Source organism: Mixophyes fleayi, chromosome 7, assembly GCF_038048845.1.
Source record: "Mixophyes fleayi isolate aMixFle1 chromosome 7, aMixFle1.hap1, whole genome shotgun sequence".
NCBI classification, from domain to species: domain Eukaryota; kingdom Metazoa; phylum Chordata; class Amphibia; order Anura; family Limnodynastidae; genus Mixophyes; species Mixophyes fleayi.
Window position 1 is genome coordinate 89,124,337 of NC_134408.1, and position 14,291 is coordinate 89,138,627.

Here is a 14,291-nt window from a genome sequence, read left to right on the forward strand (position 1 = left end):
CTACCAGTAAACATGTGAACAGAATTTATCTGTCAACATTTTCATTGTCACTATTTTGGTGTCAACAGTATAACTGTTGACAGATTCACTGCCACCAAAAATATTTTGAGCTATAGTTAGAGAGCTCCTCAACTGCTGTTTAAATGCTTTCTATTCAGGCTTAAACTTTCCCTTCAGTGAAAAAAACCTTTAAATCCAGTTCACCCTAATGCCCATCCAATGCACAGCAGAATGAGACAATGCCGGTAGTTGTAACAAAAGATGGATTTGAATGCCACAGAGAGAGTATGAGACTTGAGAGGGAGACTCCCGAAACTAGTAAAAGTGAGAGAAAAATTGGTGATACCAATTTGAGTCCTGGTGAGATTTCAGAGGTGGAGCCAAGCCCAGTCAGCTTCACTCTGTCTTTGTTGGTTATAGTGTTCATATGCTTGCTTCACTGTGTTCCTGTTTTTGTGAATGGTCTGCCAGTTTTCCTGATTGATACCCGTTGTAATCTCTGCCTGGATACTGACCTTGCTTGTTTGCTCGTGTCCCTGACCTCTGCTGAATTCTGACCTTGCATGTTTGTTTGTGGCCCTGACCTCTGCCTGCATTTGGACTCTGCCTTTTCGTCTGAGAAATCACCTCTCAGCCGCAGGATTGTGGTGCCAGCTATCATCTCCATCAGACTCACGTGTCAGCAGTGTTTCTCAGTACAAATTTATTGCTCTATCTTGCTCTGGCATTTTCCCTGACACTGTGCTGCTCTCTCTAGCTTCATCTCACACAGGCTACAGCTGGTACTACACAATCCTCTACTCCACACTGCCAATCTGTCATACTGGTGGAGGTTGGTACTGCATCCTGTTGCTATCTCAGTTTTCCTGCTTAATCTGGTCCAGGTGTATCCTGCATCCTAGTTACCATAGATACAGTATCTCCCACTGTCAAATCCTCTGTGGTGCCTACCTACCGGAGTTGAGTTATCACTACTTGACAATATATTTGTTTTAGAATTGTATTACTTTCTTTGTAGTATGTGTGATTAGTGAGGGTTAATTTAAGAAAGTGATCACATGACTCTGTGACCCTATTTAACTAGCAATCATAGGATGTGTAAGCTTGTTAGGCTGTGTTACCTAGGGCCTGATTCATTAAGGATCTTAACTTGAGAAACTTCTTATTTCAGTCTCCAGGACAAAACCATGTTACAATGCAAGGGGTGCAAATTAGTATTCTGTTTTGCACATAGGTTAAATACTAACTGTTTTTTCATGTAGCATACAAATACTTGATAGCTTATTTGTACACTGAAATATTAAAGTTGATATTTGTGTGCTACATTAAAAAACAGTCAGTATTTAATTTATGTGCAAAACAGAATACTATAGTGATGGGAAATCTAGTTCATTTTGAAGATTAGTTCATTCTGATCTAGTTCACACAAAACATTAGTTCAAAAGATTAGTTCATTTCACTCATTTGACTCAGTAGTTCATTTCACTCATTTTACTCATTTTAGTTACATAGTTACATAGTTGATGAGGTTGAAAAAAGACACCAGTCCATCAAGTTCAACCTATATTGGATCTCCTGCGATCCTGCACTTATATTTGAAATTAATCCAGAGTAGGCAACCGCCCATCTGTTTCAATTTTGAAAATCCCCCCAGACTCAATATTGCAATCCAATTTTTACCCTATATCCACTACTATCCTTTATTTTAAATTAACGGTCGTATCCCTGGATACACCTTTCCGCTAAAAATTTGTCTAACCCTTTCTTAAACATATCTATTGAATCTGCCATCACAACCTTCCCTGGCAATGAATTCCATATCTTGACTGCCCTTACTGTAAAGAACCCCTTCCTTTGCTGGTTGTGAAATTTCCTCTCCTCTAACCTTAGGGGATGACCACGTGTCCTGTGTATGGTCCTTGGGGTAAAAAGTTCCCATGAAAGCTCTCTGTATTGACCCCTAATGTATTTGTACATAGTAATCATATCTCCCCTTAGACGCCTCTTTTCTAAAGTAAACATGCCTAAACTGGCTAACCTTTCCTCATAACTTAATGACTCCATACCCTTTATCAATTTTGTCGCCCTTCTCTGAACCCTTTCTAGTTCCAAATTATCTTTTTTATAGAGTGGTGCCCAAAACTGTACTGCATATTCAAGATGAGGTCTTACCAACGATTTATACAGTGGCAAAATTACACTGTCTTCCCTTGCATCTATGCCCCTTTTTATGCATGCCAATACTTTGTTTGCCCTTGCAGCTGCTGCTTGACATTGAGCACTATTGCTAAGTCTACTGTCTACGAGCACTCCTAAATCCTTTTCCATTATAGATTCTCCCAAATTAATTCCATTTAATTTATAGATTGCGTTCTTGTTTTTGATCCCTGAATGCATAACCTTACATTTATCTGTGTTAAACCTCATATTCCATTTAGCCACCCAATCCTCCAGTTTATTTAAGTCTCTCTGTAGAGAAGCTACATCTTGCTCTGATTTTATTACCTTACAGAGTTTAGTGTCATCTGCAAAAATAGAAACTTTACTCTCTAAACCATCACCAAGGTCATTAATAAATATATTAAAAAGGAGTGGTCCCAGCACGGAACCTTGAGGTACTCCACTTAAGACCTTTGACCACTTAGAAAATGTTCCATTTATCACAACTCTCTGTTCCCTATTCTCTAACCAGTTTTCGATCCAAGTACAAATTTTGATTTCTAGACCCAGTTCCCTTATTTTGTAAACCAACCTCTTGTGTGGCACTGTATCAAAGGCCTTTGCAAAATCTAAGTAGACCACATCTACTGTCCTGCCCTGGTCTAAGTTCCCACTAACTTCCTCGTAGAAACTAATTAGATTAGTTTGACATGACCTATCCCTCACAAATCCATGTTGATTCCCACTAATAATTTTATTGCGTACCAAGTAATCCTGACTCAGTAGTCCCCTCCCCCTACGCCCATACTCCGCTCCAGGAACTCCCAGATGTAACCAACATAATGTTGGCAATTATGACTAATCATTTTCTGTCATTTATCTAGCAGAGTCTATAAAATAGCAGAAAATTATTAGTTGCTAGGGGCAACGTTTCCACTTTATCTCTCTTGAAGGTTTAATACATCTTCCCTGTATATATGGTGCTGTAAAAAGAAATACAGTATATAGCATGCAGCACTCAGCAGTACAGTGTGCCTTGAGCTGACAGGGAAGAGAATGTATCCTGTGACTCATGAACTAAATGATCTAAATGATTGAAAAGATTCAGAGAGTGAAATGAGTCAGAGACTCATATGAGTCAGTGAGTGAAATGAGTCAGAGACTCATATGAGTCAGAGAGTGAAATGAACTAGATGAACTAATGAACTCCTGAGCCAGGAGAATGACTCATGACTCAGTCAGTGATCTGCTCCATAGTCTCACACAATGTCTGAGCACTGCAGTGCCACCTTTGGTAGTTTAGAGGTACTGACTCATGAGTATTAAATGAGAGAGCTGAATAGAAACAAGAGAGCCAGTGTGAATGAGACCGTGAGTAAGGCTGCTGGAGCTGCTCTGCTTTATATCTAACTCCTCCCACTTGTTTTAGTTCCTGGTGAACTAATCTTTGCCAGAGCTGTGAACTAAATGAATTAGTTCACTTTGAAGAATAATTCATTTTAACTAATCACTTGTGAACTACCCATCACTAGAATATTATTTCGCACCCCTTGCATTGTAATATGGTTTTGTCCAGGAGACTGAAATAAGAAGTTTCTCAAGTTAAGATCCTTACTGAATCCGGCCAACAGTGAGGATTTCTTCAAAGTGAGGATTTTTTTACAAATTTAAAAATTTAAATTGCATAGTAAGAGTTACACAAGAGTTGAACAAAAGGAGAATATTCTATCTAGAAACACTGCTACATGAGACATCATTTAATAATCATCTCTGAGCTCTGAAATCCTCCACCACCTGCATTGTGCACTTCCTGCACACACAATGCTGATCTGTTTCTCAACCTTAATTTTTGCATCTGTTGTTTTATTATGACTTGTTGGTTCACTTATGCTGTTGCTTGTATAACCACTTTCAAAACACACTTGTTGCTCCACTTACCCATATTCTTTAAGTGGCACCCCTCGCCCCCTTATACACAACTACCTCACTGCACCTTCCACTGTGGTTAATGTTTTATAATCTCACTTCACTCCTGCCCTGTCACTGTCTTGTCTGTTTCTTACTCACTCATCCTTTATCTCTACTGTCCTAACTACTTTTCATTCCCTTGCTGATCCTTTTATATCTTATCTTCCTCTTCACTCTCCAGCTACTTCTACAGTCTCTAACTTTACTCATGTGTCCTGTTCTCTTTTCCTCACTGTCACAGTCCTTACCTTCTGCCAAACTCTCATTTGTCTTTAACACGCATATTTTTCTCTCCTATTTCATGACTCTGCAAGGTCTCAGTTACTACTTTCTCCTGTACCTTATTACTCTCCTATCAGCATTTCCACCCATTTCCCCTCATGGCTCCCCACATCACTACTCCATACTACAGACCCAAGCCTATCCCCTCTATCCCCTGTTGCTCTCCTCTCAACCACATATCATCCTGTCCCCCTCTTACATCCAATCCCACCAACCTTATTCCCATCATCCCTCTTACTCACCTTCCCCTGTCCTGTGCACTCTGGAATGCAAGATCTGTATGCAACAAACTCACTCCCATTCATGACCTCTTTCTCTCCCATTCCTTTGGTCTCCTTGCCCTTACAGAAACATGGATCCCCCCTCAGAAACTGCTTCCCCTCGCTACACTCTTCCACGGGGGGCTCTCCTTCTCCCACACTCCTTGTCCTGGTGATCACCAAGGAGGTGGTGTAGGTGTCCGACTGTCTCCTGGCTACACCTTCAGCGCTATTCCCCCTGAACCCTCCCTCTTCTCCTCCTTTGAAGTTCACTACATCTGCCTTTTCTCTGCTCTCCACCTTCGTGTAGCAGTCATCTATCGTCCCACTGGCCCATCCTCTTAATTTCTTGATAACTTTGCTGCCCGGCTTTCCCATTTTTTCTCTTCTGCTCTTCCCAATATTATCATTGGAGATTTTAACATCCCCACTATTAAAGTAATTTTATCGTTTTCAAATAAGCATTGCCCAATCAATTGTATGTGTTTCCAAAGCACATAGAGATTTATTTTAGCAGATGTAAACAGTTAACAATTCAATACATTATTATATTATGATTCAGTACAGAACAGCCAATACCAAAAGATAAATACATACCGATGCTATCGCATGCCCTCGCTGCGCAACCACGGGACCCAATGGACAGTATATCTGCTTAGAATACTGTGTCAGAGTTGACTGAGATCCATGGGGAGTGCTGCGATGATTATATACAGTACAGTGTTACACACCACGCCTCGTGTTACGTGGCATACAGATCGCAATTACACGGCAAAACAATATTAAACCAATATACTTTCGTTCATCCAATTATACGACTTTGACAGTCCACCCTTTGATAGTACAATAAACTATCACCTTAATGATGTTATATGCAGGATCTCAGTACCACGTTTCATTGTTATGTAATACAAATCCCCCTTGGTGTATGACCACGCTGTTTGTAGATCTAAACAAGTTATCATAAGAGAGAGTCTCAATCCTCTAAACGATTTCTTCTGTTACTATAGACCGTACATTTCTGGAGCTTGGAGATAACCTTTTGTATGCCCTTCAAGGGTGCAATAAAACACGTAATACATTATTTAGAAAGGTACAGAGTACAACAGAACATGTATCAGTTATACAGAATACTCTACTACAGTTCTTCAAGTTTAACAAGTTCATCTGTCCAACGCATGTCTTTAAGCTCAGAATACATTTAAACACTTCATGTTCATTAATAGCATCATCCTATGTCTATCAATAATGTCATATATAATCTCCTTCAGCTTGCGTTAATATACACACTTCTAATAATGTCATAAGTTCTTTTCATCAACACTTGTGGGCAGGCTATTGTCCGTTCGTTCTTCCCAGTCTCCCAATACTCAGATTTAACAGTGATCGGCTTGCAAAGCATTGGGAGACTTCAGACTAAGTGACCTAGGTGTCGTACTTTTTCCCTTAATGACCTCCCACCCATAGTTCGGGTACCTCAAGAATATTTAGTGGGAAGAGAACTAGTCCTACTTGATATAATCACTGAGGTATGTGAGAGCACGCCCAGTACTTTGTTTGGTCTAAAACCTTACCCTCCAAAGAATGATAATCATTCTCAAGGATGCCTGCTCAAGTCCGAAAATTACTGGACTGGCATCGCTGGGTGTACCTCTTTTTTAACTATGGGGTCACCGTACTTACGGACGTAATGCTACTCAGACAATAGCCCCTCGCACTTTCTCCAAGCTCCAGGGTTTCCAAATTTTCCTTTACCCCTGAATTGAATAGAGTAATTGGCTGGACCGATTATGCTAATAACTTCTCCTTCCTCCCCAATACCTCCTTATCATTACCTGAACCAGTCTCTGTCACCTGCTAATAATCAAAAGAATTAACCGTCCTGAGAAGAGAATGAAATGAGAGAACACAAAACAGGAAAAACTACAACTTCATGCTGGACAACAATCTTAGCCTTTCTCTCAGGTGCTACTAACTGCATTTGAGGCCTTCCAGAACAGACTCATGAGTGCCTTTGGACCCTTCTCTGAGAGTTGGCCCCTCTGCAGTGGGTGGAATGGGCACCAGTGTGTCTCTGCTACCCTTGAAGCCGTGATGCTGGTAGCCTACACCTGGTACCTGTCTGTCAAATAACCTGAGCCTAAGAAATTTATGTTCCACAACTTACTCTCCCGAACCAACATCCTGACAGTTAGTGTGACTTTCCAGGAAACAGTGTTTTGGATGTTCTTGGTTACTGTCTCACTATTTACCTTCTCTCAAGGTCTAACCTAGCCTCCCAGTTACAATCTCATCTCACGAGGGGTCAAGAACATTTCAAAAACTGACAGGTTAGGAGTCTGCCCAGGAGTGATCTTTTGGTAGCGGGAAAGGACTAGTGGCCGAAGCTATCAGTCAATTCAATCAAGTTCCAACTCTTATGCTTTTCAATTCCTTCTACCGAGTACCACTACTTTATGTTCACACTGGTTTATGGCTAATTGAAAGTATGTGATTTGTTACCACTACTCATACATTATACATCTGTTTTTAAATAACATGAATACCCCTATCATCTATTATAACTCTAGGACTATCACGTTGAATAACAAAAGCTTTGAGTATGACACAGTAATACATTAGACACATTTCAATACACCTTTACCCAGACATATTTCATTAGTACACCACTGTATACTTGAGGATCATGCATGGTGGTAATTGGATGACGTGGATTTGTTTTACCTGGAGGAAAACCCATCAGCAGGAGGGATATGGGATGGCTCTATTAGTCTACCTTGTCCATCTTTCCAGAGTCCACCAGACTCCTCACCACATCTCTTCACCTTCCAGACAGTTTATTCCTCAGGTAACACAAATCTTCATATATTAACCAATATGTGTATGCGTGCATGTTTGTGTGTGTGTTCACATTTTAAAACTAAAACAATACAACGAAAAACAAAACAAAACATAGATTTGTTAGCTGTCACATAAAACCCTGCTGTCTATTTGACAGCTGTGTTCGCCTTGGTGTGACAGCTATGTCTGGTTGTGTGTGTAAGTGTGGACTTTACTAGCAGCTACTTCAGTTGGTAACTGTGTCACTGTATAAAGTCCTCTATGTAGTGTCCTACTCATGTGTTGGTTTTGCTATAAAACGATTTCTCAGTCATCTCAACATCGCACCCTAGACCAAAAATAATGCTGAAGACCAATGTATATCAATCGATTTTCCCTCTGCCAACTCACATGTCATTCTCAATACCTCACATTCAGCTACTTGACTAAGTGAGAAGGACACAAGGGTCTATTTCTATAACACTTTCTTCAAATATAACAGTATCCAGTACATGTCTGTCTAACAGTGAAAAAATATAAAACATCAAAATTCTACATTTTCTAGGGTTTCACATTATGTCGTATCTTGTGGTAAAAATCCTACTCCAATGTTCTATACAGAGATGCATATCTGTATGCCTAACCTCCAGCAATCTCCTATCCACCCTTTGTGCATCCATATAAAGGCACATTTTTGTACAGGAGGCACGAATCATAAAAAACCCCCAAAAAAACCAGATATGCAATCTATAAAACATGAATCGTATTTCCACAACAGAACCTTTCTGCATAAAATCAGCAGTTTCTATACACATGAAAACAAAACCCCTGAGTGTTTCTGTAACTCATGTCAATCTAGTGTGTGTATCTCTGAATTTGTCTTATGTAAAAAAAAAAAATATGTCTTAGCCCCATTGTTGAGACTGTGTCTGATTTTATCTCTACCAGAGCAGAGAGAGAGAGAGAGAGAGGGAGGGAGAAAGAGAGAGAGAGAGAGAGAGAGGGAGAGAGAGAGAGAGAGAGAGGTACTAGCGTTTGTGTAAAGAATGAGAAATAGGAAAACAATGAATGATGGGAATACAAAGATTTGAATACAAACATACATGTAGAGAGGGAGATTTTACAGCAAAAATGACAGCTGGATTGGACTCTATGGGGAAATGGCTGAATTCATTCCACTGCTCCCCTTAGCTATTTGCTAACTATGACCCCTCCCCATACTTGACTAGGGGGTCTTAACCGTGCAATCCAGTGTCGTCCGTCATTTGTTCATTAAGAACTCGGTATCTCATTGAGTACATACCTTTTCAACAGACTTTCCTAACTTATGATAGAGAAATGTAAAAATTAACTGTTGACCCATCTGAGATACATAAAACGATATTTTGGCGCAAAGTATGTATATACTTCATTGTTGGATAATGATTCCCAGCCAAACAAATTATCATGAGACACTGCAGCTTAAAACAAAGAGTGTTCCAATTGTCTATTGTTAATTAGTCTTTCAAGAGTAATTCTTCTATTTCTCTATCTCACCCCTTTTAAACACTAAGTCTATATATCTTTTGTGTACCCTTTATCTGTAAGAGGGAAACAAGATAGTTATCTCAAAACAGCAATTAAAACAAACATTTCCATTCTTTACCATCAGCCAGCGTTTTAGGAAAACAAACATGTGACAACATAAAGCAAACAAACAAAATCAACAAAGATTACCTTTTAAATAAGTTTCTTTCTACATTTTGCACATTAATACTTACCACAGATTAACTCTAGAGTCGGCTATATTTCTCCCCCAGAATATTAGTTGTTACAGAGTGTGCAATCAATTGTAGGGAAACCTCTGAGAGAAGTGTACGCCTCCTTTGTAGATGTCTATGTGATTTCCAAATCAGGTATCCATTCTTCTCTCTACACATTACTTTTAACATTACTTAAAACAACATACAAGTTACTACTTACAGTTTTTACATTTTTGGTATTGGCTGTACTTCCCGCCCCGCCCCGACCGAATTTATCGGGGGCGTGTTTGTGCTCAGTTCGCCGCGCTTTGCAACGCACACTTCCGGAATGCTTGTTTCCGGTACGCTTACTTCCGCTGTGCGCGTGCTTTTCGCCACACTTACTTCCGCTGTGCATTCGCTGCTCTGCCACGTGTTACCTTCCATTTGTCATGACTTTAAACAATCATTATGTGCATTTCTCACTTTCGTTGACTTAATCAACCGTACTTTATCTTTTACGTTATTTAGTACCTCTGCATTAAAACTCCCTATTGTTGGGAAAGGCCTATCACAATCTTTGGTCATCTTGACCCACGTGTCACAATACACAGTTGCGTATGCACCATATTTCTTACACATGAGAAATCTCGCTGAATCAATAAGGCCTTCTTTAGGCAGTATATTGGCCATCTCTAGCGTATGCTTAGCACCCATGTTGAACAATAGGGTTCCAGGAATAACACAATATCCTGCCACTGATTTCAACACTACTGCTAGAGATATTTTACCGGCCTGTGGACGTATTTGCTACAAGCCGCGTCCACTCGCTTCCTCTTGTCTTAGACAAGGACCCCTAATACAGAAATATCAATGTGGGCTAAGGGGTTATCAGCTCCTCGATTACCCCTGACTCTCCAACAAAATCTGTTGAGTTTATTACGCCCGACAGCATCCGGTAAAGTCAATTACCAGCCTTACCACGTAATTTCTCCCCATTGCTCCCAAGTCGCAATTACGGCTTTCATTATTCTGCCACCATATAGGGTCCCAGGAATATAACAATATCCTGCCACAATATAGGGTCCCAGAAATATCCGTGCCATGCGGTGGAATCGCAACGCTTACAGATACGGATTACCAGTAAACGATGCGATTACCCTTGGGTGCACGTCGCGAAAACGTATTCAGTTTCCGCCCCCGGTATACCTGCCTTGTCAAACAGCAACTGACACTCTATTTTACAATCGATAAAACCTTAGTGTATTCAAAGTCAACAAATCACACGACATACACCTTTTCTGCGCAGAAAATTAAAAGGTTCCCAACAATAGTAATAATGTTCCAGAGGTAACAACTGATTATACTATGCATGTATAACAACTATCAAAACGATTGTTTAACCACGTGGCAATTTTACCGGAAGTACACATACGCAAGGCAGGAAGTATACATACACTAGGCAATGCAGTACACTTTAAAACGTAAAACGACAATAAAAAGAAACACTTTTATTTCTTGTCCCTAGATTCATATTAGCGTTCCTTCAGTCTATGCAACAACGGACATTCGGTTTCGCAACACACAGTGAACCACAGGTCTTAAACACATTGCGTTCTTTCCTGTTATGCGACGCGTCCGCCAATCCACCCTTTGTTGAGGAACCGAATACCGTTAGCGTTGCATACCTGCCGATAACGTAACTCCTAAACTCACGAGCCCCCAAATTATTAAAGTAATTTTATCGTTTTCAAATAAGCATTGCCCAATCAATTGTATGTGTTTCCAAAGCACATAGAGATTTATTTTAGCAGATGTAAACAGTTAACAATTCAATACATTATTATATTATGATACAGTACAGTACAGCCAATACCAAAGGATAAATACATACCGATGCTATCGCATGCGCTCGCTGCGCAACCACGGGACCCAATGGACAGTATATCTGCTTAGAATACTGTGTCAGAGTTGACTGAGAGCCATGGGGAGTGCTGCGATGATTATATACAGTACAGTGTTACACAGTGAACAATAGAGATGACGTAGATTGTTTCTATAGGTCCAGACGTTGGGTGGGTCCAGGGTAAACAGGTCATAGGCTGATTCAATCTAAGGAATCCAAAGGTGGGGGTCTTCTCTCCAGGGGGTCTGCTCCTTTCATAGCCAGCATCATACAAAGGATTATTCCCTAATATCAATAACTAAAGTATGCAATGTGCGATCTCTTCGCCGACTGCACCGGACAGCTGCTGATGAATAGGGGATCAATATGATATCAGGCATGACACCTTTCCTATAACCTAAACCTTTAATAACACTAAAATGTACATATAATCATATTATATAAACTAATAATAAACCAAATACTATCTGCTCATAAATTACAGTGTAACGGTACCAATATGAATACGAATTATATAGATAACTAAATGTTGTAATGCGAGTGTGTGCGTGCGTATTTTACCGTGCGATCGCACCACGCCACGTGTTACATGGCGTATGGATCGCAAATACACGGCAAAACAATATTAAACCAATATACTTTCGTTCATCCAATTATACAACTTCGACACCACTGACTCACTACTGAATCCCTACTGACAATGGACAGCTTCCGCAACCCACTGTGATGGTCACTCCCTGGACTTAGTGTTCTCCTACCTTTGTGAAATCTCCAACTTCTCCAATTCTCTCTTCCCCCTCTCTGACCACAATTTCCTTTCTTTTACCACTTGCCCCACCTCTTCCACCCAAAGTCGCTCGCATGCTTCGTTCCATCAACAGCATTGACCCCATCATCTCTTCATTCTTTCTCGAACCCTTACTTGCTCCCATTTCTTCCCTATCATCCCAATGCTGCTGTCGCTCTTAACAACACCACACTCTTTGTTGCCCTTGACACTGCATCCCCTGCCAACCCCTTTGTCCCCTCCAATCTAAACCCCAACCCTGGCACTCCCCTCTTACTCCTCCATACTATGTTGCCCTCTTTCTTCCCAAACAAACCTATTTCACATACCACATCTCCTCCCTGTCCAATAAACCCAGACGACTCTTTTCTACCATTAATTCTCTTCTGTATCCTAACCCACCTCCTCCTCCATCATCCATCACCGCTCTTGACTTTGCACCTACTTCAAAGACAAAATTGACTCTATACACCATGATATCTGTTCTCGTCAGACTTGCCTCCACCCACCTGTCTTAATTACTCACTCTGCCACCCTTAGCTCCTTCCAACCTGTTTCTGTGCCTGAGATCCTCTCTTCACTCCTCTTCTTCTACAACCTGTTCTCTCTATCCTGTCCCCTCCAAGTTCATCTGCTTCCTCTCTTCCAATGCCTGTTGTAACCTTGCTCACCTCTTTAACCTCTCTCTCCACTGGTATCTTCCCCTTGGCCTTCAAGCATGCTCTCAGCTCTCCTATGCTCAAGAATCTCTCCCTTGACCCATCCTCTCTCTCCAACTATTGCCCCATATTTCTGCTTCCCTTTGCTTCTAACATTCGCAAACAACTTGCCTCCAATCGTCTGACCCACTTTCTCTCTTCAAACTCTTATTGACCCTCACCATTCTGGCTTCTGTCCCCTTCACTCAACTGAAACTGCCCTCACTAAAGTAAAAAATAACTTATTTTGAGCTAAATCCAATGGTCACTTATCCCTTCTTGTACTCCTTGACCTCTCTGCTGCTTTCTACACCTTCAATCATTCTGTTCTTCTCACCACCCTTCACTCCCTAGGTCGTTGCGAAACAGCTCTCTCCTGGTTTGCCTTCTATCTATCTGGCTGCTCTTTTAGTGTGCCTGCTTCTGGATCTTACTCCCGCCCCTCCTTTCCTTTTCTATTGGAGTCCCTCAAAGCTCTGTCCTTGGCCCTATGCTCTTCTCTCTCTACACCACCTCTCTTGGTGAACTCATTCAATCATTTGGCCTCCAATGCCACCTCTATGCTGATGACATGCAAATCTATCTTTCCTCCCCTGACCTCTTTCCCGCTGTCTTAACCCAGGTATCTAGCAATCTCTCTGCTGTAACTACCTGCATGTCACAGCGATTTCTGAAGCTTAACATCTCCAAATCCAAGCTCATCATATTTCCTCCTGCCAATGTTGCTATCCCTCCCAATATCTCCCTCTTGGTTGACAACATTACTCTTTCTCCAGTCACCCAAGCTTGACTCAGTCACCCTTGACTCAGCCACCTTGACTTAGCCCTCAGCTTTACCCCTCATATAGTCCCTCACCAAATCCTGCCACTTCTGCCTCCGTAACATTACGCAAATCCGTCCTTTCCTCTCTCACGAATAAACCAAAATCCTGGTCCATTCACACATCATTTCTCGTCTCAACTATTGCAACCTCCTGCTCACTGGTCTCCGTCGCTCTCACACTTCTGATCTTCAAACCATACAGAGTGCTGAGGCTAGGCTCATCTTCCTCTCCCACTGCACCTCTTCCACTTCTCCTCTGCATAAATCCCTTCATTGGCTCCCTGTATGTTTCAGAATTCAGTTCAAGCTCCTTACCCTCACTGGCAAAGCCCTTACCAACACTTCTCTTCCTTCCATCTCTTACCTTGTCTCGAGGTACATACCTACCTGGCCACTCCGCTCCTCCTCAATTCACCTCTCATTACCTCCTCCCATGCTTGCCTCCAAGACTTCTGCCATGCTGCCCCTAATCTTTGGAACTCCCTACCCTGTCTCACTCAACTCTACCCCAACCTTCAGTCCTTCAAACGCTACCTCCAAACTCACCTTTTAAAGCTTACCTATCCTACCACCTCCTATCCATTCTATCCATCACCTCCTCTTCCTCGTCTGCCATCTAATTTTTTCTCCCAGTTGGTCCTACTGTCTCTCACCACCCCTCCCTTTAGAATGTAAGCCCTTGCAGACAGGGTCCTCTCTAGCTATTGTCCCAGGTCTGTCTCCTGTCCCTCGTACATTCTCTCATGTCTTTTGCTGCACTTCTTGTGAGTGCCCATAGCACTATTCACACTCATCTGAGCTACTGACATGTATTGCCTCATCTATTTGTTACTTGCTTCTCTATCCATCGCTACGTAATCGGTGGC